Source organism: Zea mays, chromosome 6, assembly GCF_902167145.1.
Source record: "Zea mays cultivar B73 chromosome 6, Zm-B73-REFERENCE-NAM-5.0, whole genome shotgun sequence".
Classification (NCBI taxonomy): domain Eukaryota; kingdom Viridiplantae; phylum Streptophyta; class Magnoliopsida; order Poales; family Poaceae; genus Zea; species Zea mays.
In genome coordinates, this window is record NC_050101.1 from 35,881,049 (window position 1) to 35,894,984 (window position 13,936).

Below are 13,936 nucleotides of genomic sequence, written 5' to 3' on the forward strand. Positions count from 1 at the left end.
AGCTCTTCCTAGGAGCAGATAGATCCTGGGCTAGGTTCATGAGCCAAGTCCGAGCTGGGCCAGGCAAAGCTACATGGAAGTAGGTTGCCATCACGGCGGTGTCTCCACCTGCTGCCGTAATGGCGATGACGTAGACCTGCAGTAATTCTGACGGGTTTGTTGTACCGTCGTACTTTTCTGGCAGGTGTGGCCGGAACTTGGATGGCCACGTCGCTGCGCGGAGATGGTCCGCTAGAGCGGCGCAGCCCACGCCAACCAACGGGATACCCGTCTGGGATCGGGCACCCCCTGGGGTCTACGGTGCGACCGCAGCAAAGTCTTGTCCAAGGTTGCGACCCTCGAAGTTTTGGCGACGCTCGCGCACCCTCTCCAGCGAGATACGGACATCCTCGCTTGCTCGCCTGCGGTTGAGCTCGTCCCGCAGGTCCTCAGGCCTCTCCAGAGAGGCTTGAGCGTCTGCTACCGCACGCCTGCAGTTGAGCTCTACCCGTAAATCTTCGGTCGGCGCAGCCCTCACCGAGGGTGAACGCACCGAGGCCGATACCCCGTGCTAGCGCTGGGATGACCGAGGCCTGGGCTTAGTTGAGCCAGAGTGCGCCATACCAAGGAGGCGATCCACGTCGTCGCGCCACTGCTTCATAGCCCCTGGCGAGGCCGTGGGGCTTGGTGGGTGACACAACAACTCCCTGGCTGCAAAAAGCGCCCCGGTGGGAGCAACCCTCGATGGAGTTCGGGACGCCTGTGTAGGCGTGTGCTGCCGTGCGGGGCGCACAACGACTACTCCAGGTGCCGGGCGGTTGGAGCTCAGCGGCGCAGAAGATGTGGCCTCCTCCTCCACGAGAAAGTCCTCCGAGACCACGTCACGGTGTTTGACGATGTGAACCATAGCGCCGAGTAGAAAACAAGCAAAAACCTAATACCAGGCCCCCTACCTGGCGCGCCAAATGTCAGAGATGAAATCTTCGGCCGAGTGGCGGAGTGCACTTGCCCTAAATCCTAAGATGAGGAGGGGCCTAAGCGTTTTGCTTGTTAGAGATCGAAGGGATGAACACACAAGAACACGCAAGGGTTTAGAGTGGTTCGGGCCACCGGAGCGTAATACCCTACTCCACTGTGTGTTGTATTGCTCGTGAGCTTGAGTTGTGTCTTGGATGACTTAGGTCTGTGTTGTAACGTTGCATGCCTCCCCTTTTATAGCTCAAGAGGGGCACGTACAAGAGTACTGAGCCCCGACACGTGGGCCCAGGGACATAACGGATGGAAGGAACTCCTGCTTGCCATGCCAGGACGATCTTCGCACGCCATAACAGCTGTAGTGCATACAGTATTGATATCTCGTGGCAGCGTCCTCGGTAACGCGTGAGTCATGATGAGCGCAGCGCATGCGGTAGCGCAGGCGTACTGTTTGCTAACGGGAATAGACAAGCACGCCGCCTGCAGGATGGCCTAGGCGCTGCCTGCCAGCTGAGTGGACAGGACACATTAAATACAGAAGGGGCACATCGCCTGTCAGCGGGGTAGACAGGCGGCGCGCCTTCTCCGCAATCAATGCAATGGCAGCGCGGCCCAGAGGCCTTACGTCACGCTCCGCCCGCGGGCTTATGTCATGCCTGGTAGGCCATTTGGCAGCATTGGTTCTCCGTCTGGGCGGGGAACAGAAGTATTATGCGATCAGGTCTGCACCAGGCTAGGCCTGGACACATGTCGCTCCTGGACCCCTGCCTAAGCAGGGCCTGGGTATTCTCTGCCCCAGAGTCCCGGGACCTGGCTGCGGGTAGTCCGGACCCCACGCAGAGGGGTCTGGGTCGCCCCGGCGGGGGCCCTGGACTTTCCCCCGGAGGTTTGTTCTTCATGTACAGGGGTCCGGTGCTTCCCTCACAGTGGGTCATCCTGGAGTATGTCTCTTTCCCTGGCCACGTGGCGACCCCGGAGCCGTCCACGAGGCGAGGTAGATAGTCGTTCGCCACGCAACTAGAGATCACTGCTAGAGATACTGTAGCAAGGGGTACCCCTGTTTTAGGGTACCCACAAGCGCTTAACTTTGTTTGGCAGATTTACCGTGCCTAGAGCCCTAAACATCCTACTATCAAACAATACGGAGATTAAAAATTAGAGAGATTACCATACCACCAAAGACCAATAGATTGAATAAAATAAGTGAGACAAAAATAAGGTAAATTACCTTGCCACCAGTAAGGGATGGTTGTCGTAGTGAACATGAGAAAACCGAGATGGAGGGGATAGAACTGGCGCCGTATTATATAGAAATATGAAGGTTAGCGCCGAGATTTATGGCGTAAAGGTCGTCACGCAAGCGCGACAGCCACGGAGACCTAGGCGTCAATAGCATTTACGCCGGTCAGTGTAAGCTAGATGCTAATGCTATTGGCATCGACCTAAGAGTCTATTTTTTTGAAATAAAATTGAAAAAGATATATTTGTGAAAATAAAACAAAAAAGTCTAAATTACCAAAAAAAAAAGTTGATAGCAACTGCGTAGCCTAGAGCGGCCCAAGAAAGGTGCAGCGAATGACAAGCCGCACTAGCAGAGCAGCATCGCCATGCAGTTCTTCATGGCGTTTCCTGGTACTCTGGGCAACGGTTGCTTGCACGCAGTTGTAATTTTGCAAAAAGCATGCGGTTATAACTGGTTAACTGCTTGCTTGCACGGCATCTCGAACCCTTGCCTACATTCACAGCTCTACCAAGACAAGGCCCAAGAACTTGTTGGGCTATAATCACTGTTTCTATCTAAAATTTTCAATAGTATTGGCCTGGCCTGGCTGATCAGTTTCATATATATATTTTTTAAGAGTTAGTTTGGAAGCCACAAAACCGGAGAGGATTAAAGAGGCTAAAATATTTTTCTTATATAAAATTGAATAAAAAGGAGATTTTAACCCATCCTATCCTCTCTGGTTTTTAGACTCCCAAACTAGCCATAAAGATTTGCTTAGCACTGTTAGCAGCTGCCATACATGCATGCATGCAGTACAGCTAGTGAGCACCATGAATGGAGGGAGGAAACAAGCTAAGCATGCATGCGGCACGTCAGCTCCGCTAGTACTGACGCCGCCGCAGACAGAGGAGCAAAGCAAAGCAACCCAACCCAACCCAAGTACCCAACGCAGAACCAAACAGATGTCATGCCATGCAAACACAACGCGATGTAATGCAAAAAAAAAAAAGCACCGTATGAACAAGAAGCTGGCTGCGGAGGAGATGATTCCAATTCGATCCAATCCAATCAAATCCAGCGCGGGCGGGCGGGCCTGGGTGGAGTGGATCGGAGTCAATCGCCTAATAATTCAGAGAAGAAGCTATATATATACTGTATCCGTCCAGAATTCCACCATCAGTTTCGTCCCGCGTCTGCGCCGGATCTTGCATCCATCGTGGAGGAGTTGGGTACGCTGCCATTATAATTTCTTCAGCAGGCAGAGAGGCAGCCAACACAGCCGCAGTCCAGAGGAACACGCATGCATAGCATACATGCAGCAGCAGGGTACCAAACAGTAGCAGGAGATGGATGCAGAGAAGGGAAAGTTTCAGCCATCGGTGTGTAGTGGCATACATTGTGTCGTCGTTGATATGAGGATCCCCCACAATGCCACAATGCCTACTACCAGTCTGCCCCACACACACACAACACACAGCAGCCTTCTCTCCTACTATACATACTGTCATGTGTGCTTGCTGACATACATGCTGAGCTGCATGACGTGCGTACATGTAGCTCGGTTCACACCTCACAACAAGTGAAACTAGCTAGTAGCAAAGTTAGCTCAAGTGTACTTAACTTACTGTGGAGCAAGCAAGCATGTGCAGGCAAGTCTTTAGTGCTGTGCTGTGCTGTGTAGTGTTGTACTGGGCTGATCACCCAAACCTGCCTAGCTACCAAACTGTCGTCTTAGCTAGTAGCAGCTAATGTAAGCGTACGTAGTACGTGCCCGCCAGGTTGGGCTCGATCAACTCGGGATTCACAAAGTGCGCTCCAGCCTCCCTACTAGCTAGCTACCTCCTTCGATCGTGTACTCCTTCATATATATCTAGCTTCTGAATTCTTCTTCTTCTTCTTCTTCTTCTCTCTCTCCCCCCCTCTCCCTCTCTCCCTCTCTCTCTCTCTCTCTCTCTCTCTCTCTCTCTCTCTCTCTCTCTCTCTCTCTCCCTCTCAAACCGCGTGTTGCAGACATGCACTACTGTGCTGTGTGTCTGAACTTTAACGCCATTGAAGATGCATCTCAAGTAGTTCAGTTTCTCCTGCGTCGGGGATGATGGATATGTATATCAGCCGGCCGGAGGCAATTATATTAACAGGGTGTGTTGCTGTGCACAAAACAACGTACGAGGCCCTGTCGTAGTTCAATTACATTGATCTCTTTCCGGTAAATACAACAAGTATATAATAATTAGTGGTCTTAGGGCTAGTTTGGGAATCCCATTTTATATTACGAAGGGATTTTCATTTTCCAAAAAAAAATTAGTTAATTTTCTCTTTGAAAAATGAAAATCTCTTAGAAAAATAGGTTCCTAAACTAGTCCTTATATAGCCAACAACGTGCCCGATATTTTCCTCGTGCGGAGAAGAAAAATAAAGGGAAAAACTAAAGGGACACAAACTGTTGTATAACTTTGCTCTTGCTTGTAGCTCAAAACAGACAGGATTTGTAGCTCAAATAATCAATGGGGTTTCTTTTTTCTGTTTCCGTCCGCTTCCCTTCCATATCTCTACTACTACATAAGTTCTTAGTGTAGACGTCCACAACAAACGGTGCACGGTTCTGCCATCTATCCAGCTTGGAAGGTTCCCGAGATCCCCGCCTCCCTACGCCGATCCGCCCATCGCGCCGCGTCTCTCTCGCTGCGTCCTTCCGTAGTCTCCTCCCGCAATCAACGCATCCTCGCCTTACCATGCCGATCTAGCCCCGGCTCTCCATGGAAGGTGTGACCTCTGCACCCAACTCTCCAGGGAAGGCGCGGTGGCCTCCCGCAATCAACGGTCTCTTGCCCCACCGCGACGACCTTGCCCTGGCTGGAAGGCCGTGTAAGGTGCGACCGAGCCCCAGCTCAACATGGAAGGTGCGATCCACTCTCCTCGCCCCATCATCGGCGTCCACTATCCATCGAAGAGTCCCGCCTTCCCAGTCCCCCTTCCCCACAGATGGCCGGCGAACCCATCGCCACCGTGCCATCGGGGCCTGAATCCGTGGCCGAGGCCAACCGCCTCCTGGCGCTGGCCGAGTCGGAGCTCTCCACGGGCAGGCACGCCCTTCGCGCGCAGGTACGCCCTCCGCGCCGCCCGCCTGTACCCGACCTCCCCGCGCGCCCCAGTGGTGGCCACCGCCGCCAATGTGCTCCTCGCCGACGCCTCCTCCCACCACGCCGCGCTGCTGCTGCCCGAGCCCGACGACCCCCACGCCTCGCCGCTCTCCGTCTCCGAGCTCTACCGCCACTTCAAGTCGCTCATCAAGTCCCTCCGCGTCGGCCTCGACGCCACCACCGCAGCCGCCTACCCCTCCGTTGCCGCCGCCGCCGAGGAGGCACTCGGCCGCGCCACCAAGGCCTACGAGGCGCTCACCGCTCCTGCCCCTGGGACCTTCTGGACCGCCTGCGATTTCGGTTTCAACTCTGGAAATTGCTGATCAATTAATTATGGGGGGAAGCGTCTCTACTTCCTTCTCGGTTGGTCAAGGTATCCCCTTCCTGTGTCCTCTCTCCTCTGTGTAGATGGCGAATTTGTGGAGTCCGAATAATCTGAATGTTCTCGCATTCTTTACATAATCCCTTGCCAATTCATGGCAAGTTTTATTTGCTCCATTTGTTTTATGGTATGATGATCTGGATCTGATGAGCCCATTCAAATTCTTTTGCCGAGCCGCCGTCCCTCTTTTTCTACTGTTTGTTTGTGTATCGGAATTGCTGGATCTATACCGAAATCTGAAAAGTGTAGGCCATACAGAGAATTAAGAAGTTGTCTTGACCTCACTGGACCCAGAGACTACTCATCACCAGAGGAAATGGTATTATGCTCTGATAATATATTCTTAAGGATTAACCATGTTATTTTCTTTTTTTTTCTAATTGTGCTATTACATTTAGGTACAAAGACTAACAACAGCTTCTACTGTACTAAGGAGGGTGTTGGATAATCCAGCACTCCAGGACTGTCAAGAGAATAATGGATTTGGAGACATGATGGATGAAGATGTTATAAGCAATATTTCAGTTCGCTTGAAGTTAAGTCTTACTGTTTAGGACTTCACTCTCCCAGTGACACCTACTTTACCTGCTGTTTTTGGTGTATCCTGGCAATATTCCTTTTTACTGTGTTCCATTTCCATTTCTGTGATGTGCTCAACTTTACGTTTGGATAAAAGTTAGTAAGGTAAAGTAAACACATTCACAAATTCAAGTACTGAGAAGAAAAACTGTACGTTTCAAAGTAGTTGTCCAAGTTATGCCAACTTGCTTTTATGTAATGACAGCAAGAAAGCTGATCTAAGACCTGCATTGTGGTGAATTTTGCAGCTGTCCGGCCGCGTGTACCGCGTCACCTTCACCAACCGGCTCAACGGGGACGCAGGCGCGGTGCCGTGAAGCAGATACGGACCGCCGGGAAACTGTACCTCCACAAGTAAAATATTTATTTAGCCCTCTGTCTTTGTTTTTTTCCATATTCTAAGTTTATACCTGATAACACATTTGCACATACTTGATGCATTTGTCTATGGTATTTTCTTTTTATAAAGTGAATCATCTTGACAATGAAATAGTGCATTTATCAGTTTTGTAATGGGACATCACTCCTCAAGTATCCAGAAGGTAAACTAGATGTATTTCTCATACATCAATTGGGCAAGTTTGAGAGATAGCTGTCCCAATTTGTCCAGAAATTTATTTACCTGTACCTCCACAAGTAAAATATGTATTTAGCCCTCTATCTTTGTTTTTTTCCATATTCTAAGTTTATACCCGATGTATAAATCTACAGATACTTTCTTACCTTTGTTTAGTTACGATAAACTTTATTCATCAATTATTTTGTATACTTTTCTAACCTATGTAAATTTAGAGGTTAATTTGGACTGTTTAATATTTAAATGTTGTGGGTGGATTAAGGGGTTATTTAGTGTTTTAAGTACAAACAGAGGAGGAAAATTTATGCACATACTTTAGCTTTTTATTGCAATGATAGATAATTTATATGAAGTTTAGGACTTATTTTGGATATAATATGTCAGAATGACAGAGGTGAATCTCTAGATATAGGTTCAGGAGGGGGTTAATTGAAGCCATTTTTGTAATGAATATGGTGGGTATATTTTTTAACCAGACAAAATGGATTTGATGGCTATGGTCTTCTATGAGGATTACTGGATTAGAGTGTACATCTCTGTTCTTCCTTCTCACTTATCTGCTTGCCAGATCATTTTTACTGGATACCTTGTTTTGAATGCCATAATCAATTTTAGTTAGGTTTTCACATCATAATAAGGTATTGTATGTACAATTTTTATTTCATTAAAACATAGACAATTTTACTGATTTTACGTGGCAGGCTTACAAGTTTGCTTATATTTGGGGTGTATTGTTTTTTTTGGGTAGGAGCAACTGGGAAAACTTCGTGAAGAAAATGGGTCTCTTAAAAGAAGCTTGGAGAGCTGTAAGACAGTTTCAGCCAATTCTAATGTAATCATGTGTTTTATTCACTTTTATAGTGTTACTGTGTGTCATCTATTATGCAACATGCTACTATGATAAACTATTAACATAAGATCTTACAGGGCACTTTGGAAAGATCACTTAAAGTGCAAAGGAATGCAGTTCAGGAAAATTCATTGAATCTCACCAAGCAGAATGGATATGGTGGTGGTTCTTCTCACAGTACCCAGGCAAATGGTCTGCATCCAATGGCAGGTTATCAGAAGGTAGTTATTACTTATAATTAGGAGTAATCCCATAATTACATAATTCAACTAATTTACAGGTGTTCTCCATGCCATGGCAACCAGTGGTCAAGTTGGCCATTTGGCTCGGTGGGACCTTCGCTCGTCCTGCATGTTATGTGACTCTCAAAAACTTGCACTTTCCATTACTTGTACAGGTAGAAACGACATGTAATTTTTACAACATTTTTTCCTATTCTATTCAGTACAGGATTTGGGACACCAACTTCTCATACCGTTGCTTGTAACCGCAGAGTCTAACGGACGGCCTTACTACTGATACATGATAACTATTTATATCGCTATCGGGGTTTCAAGACTACGGATGGCTTCATGCTCATTGTATTTTTAGGTTGTCAAGCCTGTCAATTAGATCCAAAGCATTGTTCCTATCAATCTCAAAGTAAATAACTGGAAGTATGGAAGACCTCCTAACTGGGAGCAAGTCTTTCCTGTTTCCACTGGCTGGGTAGCTGGATCATCAACAAAAGGTACAAAATATATCCATGTAATTTACATTTAACAGTTGATATTAAGAAAAATAGACAAAACACTGTTTGTTTTCTTGATTTATTTCAAATCCATTAATCTATATTTTATAAAAAGTTAACATGCATATATCTTTCTTGTTTTTCTTTAAAAAATAATACCAAAATAAATAGGGTAAGCTAATCAGGACTCACATGATGTTTGTATATATATAAGCAACACTCTTCTCATTTGCCATCTCTTCCAAGATTATGCATCTTAATTCAGAGGTAATCAACTAAAAGAATCAAATATGAGAGGGTCCTTACTACCCCTTAATTATTTACACATATTTAACTACAAAAGTATTCGAGTTGCTGATGAGGCAGCAATGTTATTGCTCTTAGTTTTTTTTCGTGGATCATGGCTAATATTACACATTCCATGGATTCCAAATTTTTCTTTGTGAGTTCTATTATTTAAAAAATGTGAGTTTAAATGGCTATAAAGAATACCACAATACCATGTTAATGCCTTATGCTTTGTGATTAACGTGTAATGCTGCTAGCTAATGAGATCCTTCTACTATTTCTTTTCACATGTCCTCTTTATTGTTTATGTATTTTGTCTTTACTCTTTAGTTAATCGCAGTCACTAACTCAGCTTATTTTCTATTGTCCATCGATGGCTTCTCACAGAGAACTACTTTGGAGACCATCATGACGACAGAAGATTTTCTGTCGCCTGTATTAGGTGGTGAATCTTAACAAGTCAATATGTAAAGCTCAACTCTTCCCATTGTATGAGAACAGAACATTAGTGATCAAGTTGCTGGTTACATGAGAGATCCAAGCCGGATGATTAACAAGATGTACTTGACCAACTCTACTGTTAGAGTATTTGGAAAGGTATTTTCGATGCATCTATCACTAAGGACCACCGGTCATTTGTGCACCTGGCTAACTTAAGTCTTGCTATTCATATTTCAGGACGTGGGAGAACCTGGAACAGCTGTGGAGGTTCGAGCATTTACTACATTTTCCCTTAAAAATATTTCAAACCTTATTTGGTCTCCTTCAGTCTACTGAAGCGTAACGGTCTGTAGTTAATTGAAGCTCATTTCTTCCCTTGAGATGATTTCCCCTTTTCTATCATAACCTTGGTTATTTATCTGTCACACTAACATTGCTATCAGAATGCTACTATTTGTACAAATAGAAGATATAATGCGGACTACACTACTTGGGCTTATTTCATCGCCTTTGCTATAACTCAGGGGCACATTATGGAAGGTGATCCTGGACTTATTGATGATTTTGAGTTTTATCAACAACTTCTCAAGGAGTTCCTTGAGTCATGTGATAGAGGGGCATCAGGTTAGTTCATTTTGAAAAAAATAGTTAAAATGTTGCACTGTACAAAACACCAAAGTATATAGTTAAGCATGTGACCTCATGCCATTTGTCCTATATCGTAAGTTTACATTACATTCATCACCAAGAAAACATTAACTAAGGGTCAAATTTTGAGCAATCCTATTGGTGGTGTGAACTGAAAACTGATGGTTCGATGAGGCAGATCATAGTGCAACAGATCAAGTGCCATCGTCGGATTTGAGCCCAAACAAAGCTGGAGGTAGTGAAGGACTTAGTGGCAGCATGTTGCCCTGGTTCATGAAGCACCCCCACCCCCTCCGCGGGTCCATGGATGCAACCAAAGTTTTATTTGTTTAAGCAGCCTCGGTTCATACCAAGCTGAAGCGTTGAACCGAAGAATCTTCTCCCCTTTGTCGATGCTGATAGTGTGTAAATTGAACTATATGACTGTCACATCGATTTACAACACTGGAGCTACTTGAACAGCTTATAGGGCTGGAAGCTTACAAAATAAGCATTACAATTTGGCACATAGCATATCCAGTTAAGAACATTTCTCCTTTTTAGTATGATCAGTAGTACCTGATTCGTTTCCAAATATTATATACATATATACATATCCAGGCTGAGTTCCAAATATTAGTTCTTTTTAAAGCTCATTTCTGTTATGTGATTTTTTTCAGGTACCATGTCCATGAGAAGATCACTAATTTCATGGCACCGGAGCCCATGGTTCTTCCTCCAATGGCTCCGAAGTTGTTTGAGAATTTATTTGGGAATAGCAGCTAGAATCCATATACTGCAGTAGATTAAATTTCACATTTCTTGCTGTTGCTTTTTCTACTTCTATAAACTGCACTCGGTATGATGTCACTAGACTAAATTGAAAGTTTTGATGGCCTCATCAGTTTTGTGCGTACACAATTTTTCTGGATTCCGTGTGCAGCTCACTAGATGTATCAGGTACGCAGTCTGATTTGCAGATTCTTGTTGCATGAATGCAAGTAAAACTATTGTACAAATCAAAATCCCTCTCCATGTAGGATGCGCGCACGGAAACAAGCAGGTGAAGGGTTTCATGTTTGAAAAACCGGTTGATCTGAAAGTAGGTGTGAACCATGTCGTATTGCTGTCATCAACTATGGGAATGAAGGTAAAATTTTGTCGGAATTGTGGAATGTGTTTGGAATGTAAGATGGCTGATTATACTATCCTGTCCGATATCCAGGTGAAAAAATTGTGGTTGTATTATTGCAATAGACAAACACTTCATTTTTGAAAGGCAGACATATATAGTTTATATCATAAATAGAAGGGTGGCCCATGTTCTCAGATAATGCAATAATCCTGCCCATCAGCTCTAAATTTGCATGTTTCACTATCTTCTGCAGGATAGTGGTGGTGAACTTGCTGAAGTAAAGGGCGGCATTCAGGAGTGCCTAATCCAAGGTCTCAACACTGGGACGTTGGATTTACAAGTCAATGGCTGAGGCCATAAAGTAAGGCTGTTATCTTTAACTCCAAAAGTAAAGCCATTTCCTCGCAAGCACGAATGCCATCGTGTGGGACCTGATCACCTCTACGCTTCTTTACAAATAGGCTGCACTAGAAGGTGAGTTAAAGGAGATCTACTCAGAAAAAGGTTTGGGCAAAGTTCAGTGGAAACCGGCTGAGAACGACCGGGCAGCCACTTGGTATAAGGTAAGTTGAACCACGAATACGAGCACTATAGATTTTGTTCAGTTTTGGTTGCAACCCTCACCCTCGGTGTCACTATGTTCACTGCCATGCCAGAGATACTTTGATGAGCCAGATGGAGATGATCCCGTTGTACTTGACATGAGCTCAATGAGCAAGGGAATGATTTTTGTGAATGGCGAAGGAGTGGGTAGATACTGGGTCTCATACCGAACTCTTGCTGGAACTCCTTCTCAAGCAGTGTAAGTCTGTGGAGTTAACCTTATTGAGGCAGGTCGTATACTGTTCTTGGCCAACAAGCTTGACAATAAAAGGTCTTTTCATTTGCCGTCGTGGCGTCTGTGGAGCGGGTGTGGAGCGGGTGTTCGCGGGTGTTCGCGGACAAGGCGGTGCCGTCGTGGCGGGAGCAGCTCACGCTGCGGGCATTCGTCGTCAGCGCGCTGCTGGCCGTCATGTTCAGCGTCATAGTCATGAAGCTCAACCTTACCACGGGGATCATCCCCTCCCTCAATGTCTCCGCTGGGCTGCTCGGCTTCTTCTTCGTCCGCATGTGGACCGCCGCCGCCGAGAGGATGGGCTTCCTCCGCCAGCCCTTCACCAGGCAGGAGAACACCGTCATCCAGACCTGCGTTGTCTCTGCCTACGGCATCACCTTCAGCGGTGGCTTTGGCAGTTATCTATTTGAAATGAGTGAAAAAATAGCTAAACAAGCAACAACGGTGGTATGGATTTACTTTTTGTTCCTGCAATGAATATGTCAGCAAACATTTACATGGGAAATGTGGAGATTTGTGGAATTTCACTTTAACTTATCAACAGTACCACGGAGGAACAAATTTTGGAAGGACTGGCGCTTCTTATGTGCTGACTGGATACTATGATGAAGCTCCCATGGATGAATATGGTCAGATCGACTCAGTTGACCATGATATTTCTGTTTTTTTATCTTAATCATGTATGCTCCTATTGACATAAGAAGCACCTAATGTAGTCCATGAATTTTCATAGGTATGTACAAGGAGCCCAAATTTGGGCATCTCAGGGACTTGGCACAACGTAATAAGGTCATATCAAAAAGCATTCCTCTGGGGCAACATTCGTCTGAGATATTGGGTCATTGGTATGAGGTTGGGAACAACTTCTTCAATCATTTTGGTTTCTGGAAACTTATATTATTATTTGACAGTGTTCTCCAACCTTCAAATGAATCTTCTTTGGTGTTGTGATTATTTTTTCTATATTGTAGGCACACATCTTTGAGTTGCCTGAAGAAAAGCTATGCCTCTCTTTCCTTTCCAACAATAACACGGGCGAAGACGGAACAGTGATCTTCCGAGGGGATAAGCACTATGTGCCTAGCCGTTCTGTCTCCATTATTTGGGGTTACCGAGGAGGTAGATTATTGCCCTGCATAACATACATGTGTTTTAAAACTGAATACTTCAACTTGAGTCCTCCTTCTCATTGAATTTGCCTTCTCATTCTATTAATTTGTTGATCATAGTCAGTCCTCTTGTTCTGCTGTAGTTTGGACTTTGGCACATTGACAAAATTTGATTGTCCATGCATTTGCAGAGTGTTGTCGTCGACTGTATCTCCAAAATTCCTTTCGACGCCATTCAATTGCCTTCCTCCGACTACATTGTGATCATTGACCACCATTGTTATCTGTACTATGACAGGGGGTGAACCAAACACAAAAACATCAGCTCATGCTCGTGCGGTATTTTAAGCCCTGCCTCTACATGGACGCCGGCCTCGCTTCCGCGGTCACCATGCTCCGGACCTGCACCGATGTCGCGCACGTGCTCGAGCAGTTTCGTCTCGCCTGGTGCGGCAAGCTCGTTCGGGACGCCCGCACCGTCGTTCCGTCAAGGACCTCTGCTTCGACCTCTTCATCATTAGGGGTGGAAACAGAGCTTTCAATGCATGCTGGAGGTGCGCGATGTGATCGATATTATCCATGCTTGATAAATGATAACAATGGTGATGGTCATGATATATGGTCAATATTGTATTGATCTTTTTCCGAGTTTTAGGCTGTCATGTTGTTTGCTGGAATGGAGATATTTCATTATTCACTTGGTTCATGTGACAGAGTTAATTACCTTGTTTACGTGCTTTCTTAGTACCCTTTTTCTGAGATTTGAGTTGTAAGTAACACTTCCCTAATGTGTTGTCATTATAACTCAATGACATTATTAAATCATATATAGAAGTCTATATGGTACTGATTGTTGCAATGTAATGGTGAAATAGCTAGATTAAAATAACAAAATTTATGTATGAGTAGGATCACAAATGGATTTCGAAACATTTTCTTATAACAATATAACACACATATATACATAAATTATCGTGTTATTATACGGTTCCGTCGCAACGCACGGGCACACACCTAGTATATAGTAGAATCCTATTACTACTGTGCTCGATGATGCCTTTAGG

The 13,936-nt window shown here is 45.2% G+C and overlaps 1 pseudogene across 1 annotated transcript; it reads left to right on the forward strand.

The window, feature by feature from the left end:
• Positions 1 to 4,685: 4,685 nt before the first annotated feature.
• Positions 4,686 to 13,620, forward strand: LOC100502440 (beta-galactosidase - oligopeptide transporter protein pseudogene; annotated as a pseudogene). Its single transcript, NR_146501.1, has 18 exons — positions 4,686 to 6,020; positions 6,100 to 6,634; positions 7,606 to 7,689; positions 7,785 to 7,899; positions 7,988 to 8,104; positions 8,201 to 8,437; positions 9,113 to 9,322; positions 9,404 to 9,433; positions 9,691 to 10,333; positions 10,474 to 10,753; positions 10,834 to 10,943; positions 11,182 to 11,289; positions 11,390 to 11,491; positions 11,585 to 12,210; positions 12,308 to 12,392; positions 12,497 to 12,615; positions 12,735 to 12,882; positions 13,171 to 13,620. The product of NR_146501.1 is annotated as a beta-galactosidase - oligopeptide transporter protein pseudogene (transcript).
• The last annotated feature ends 316 nt before the right edge of the window (positions 13,621 to 13,936 follow it).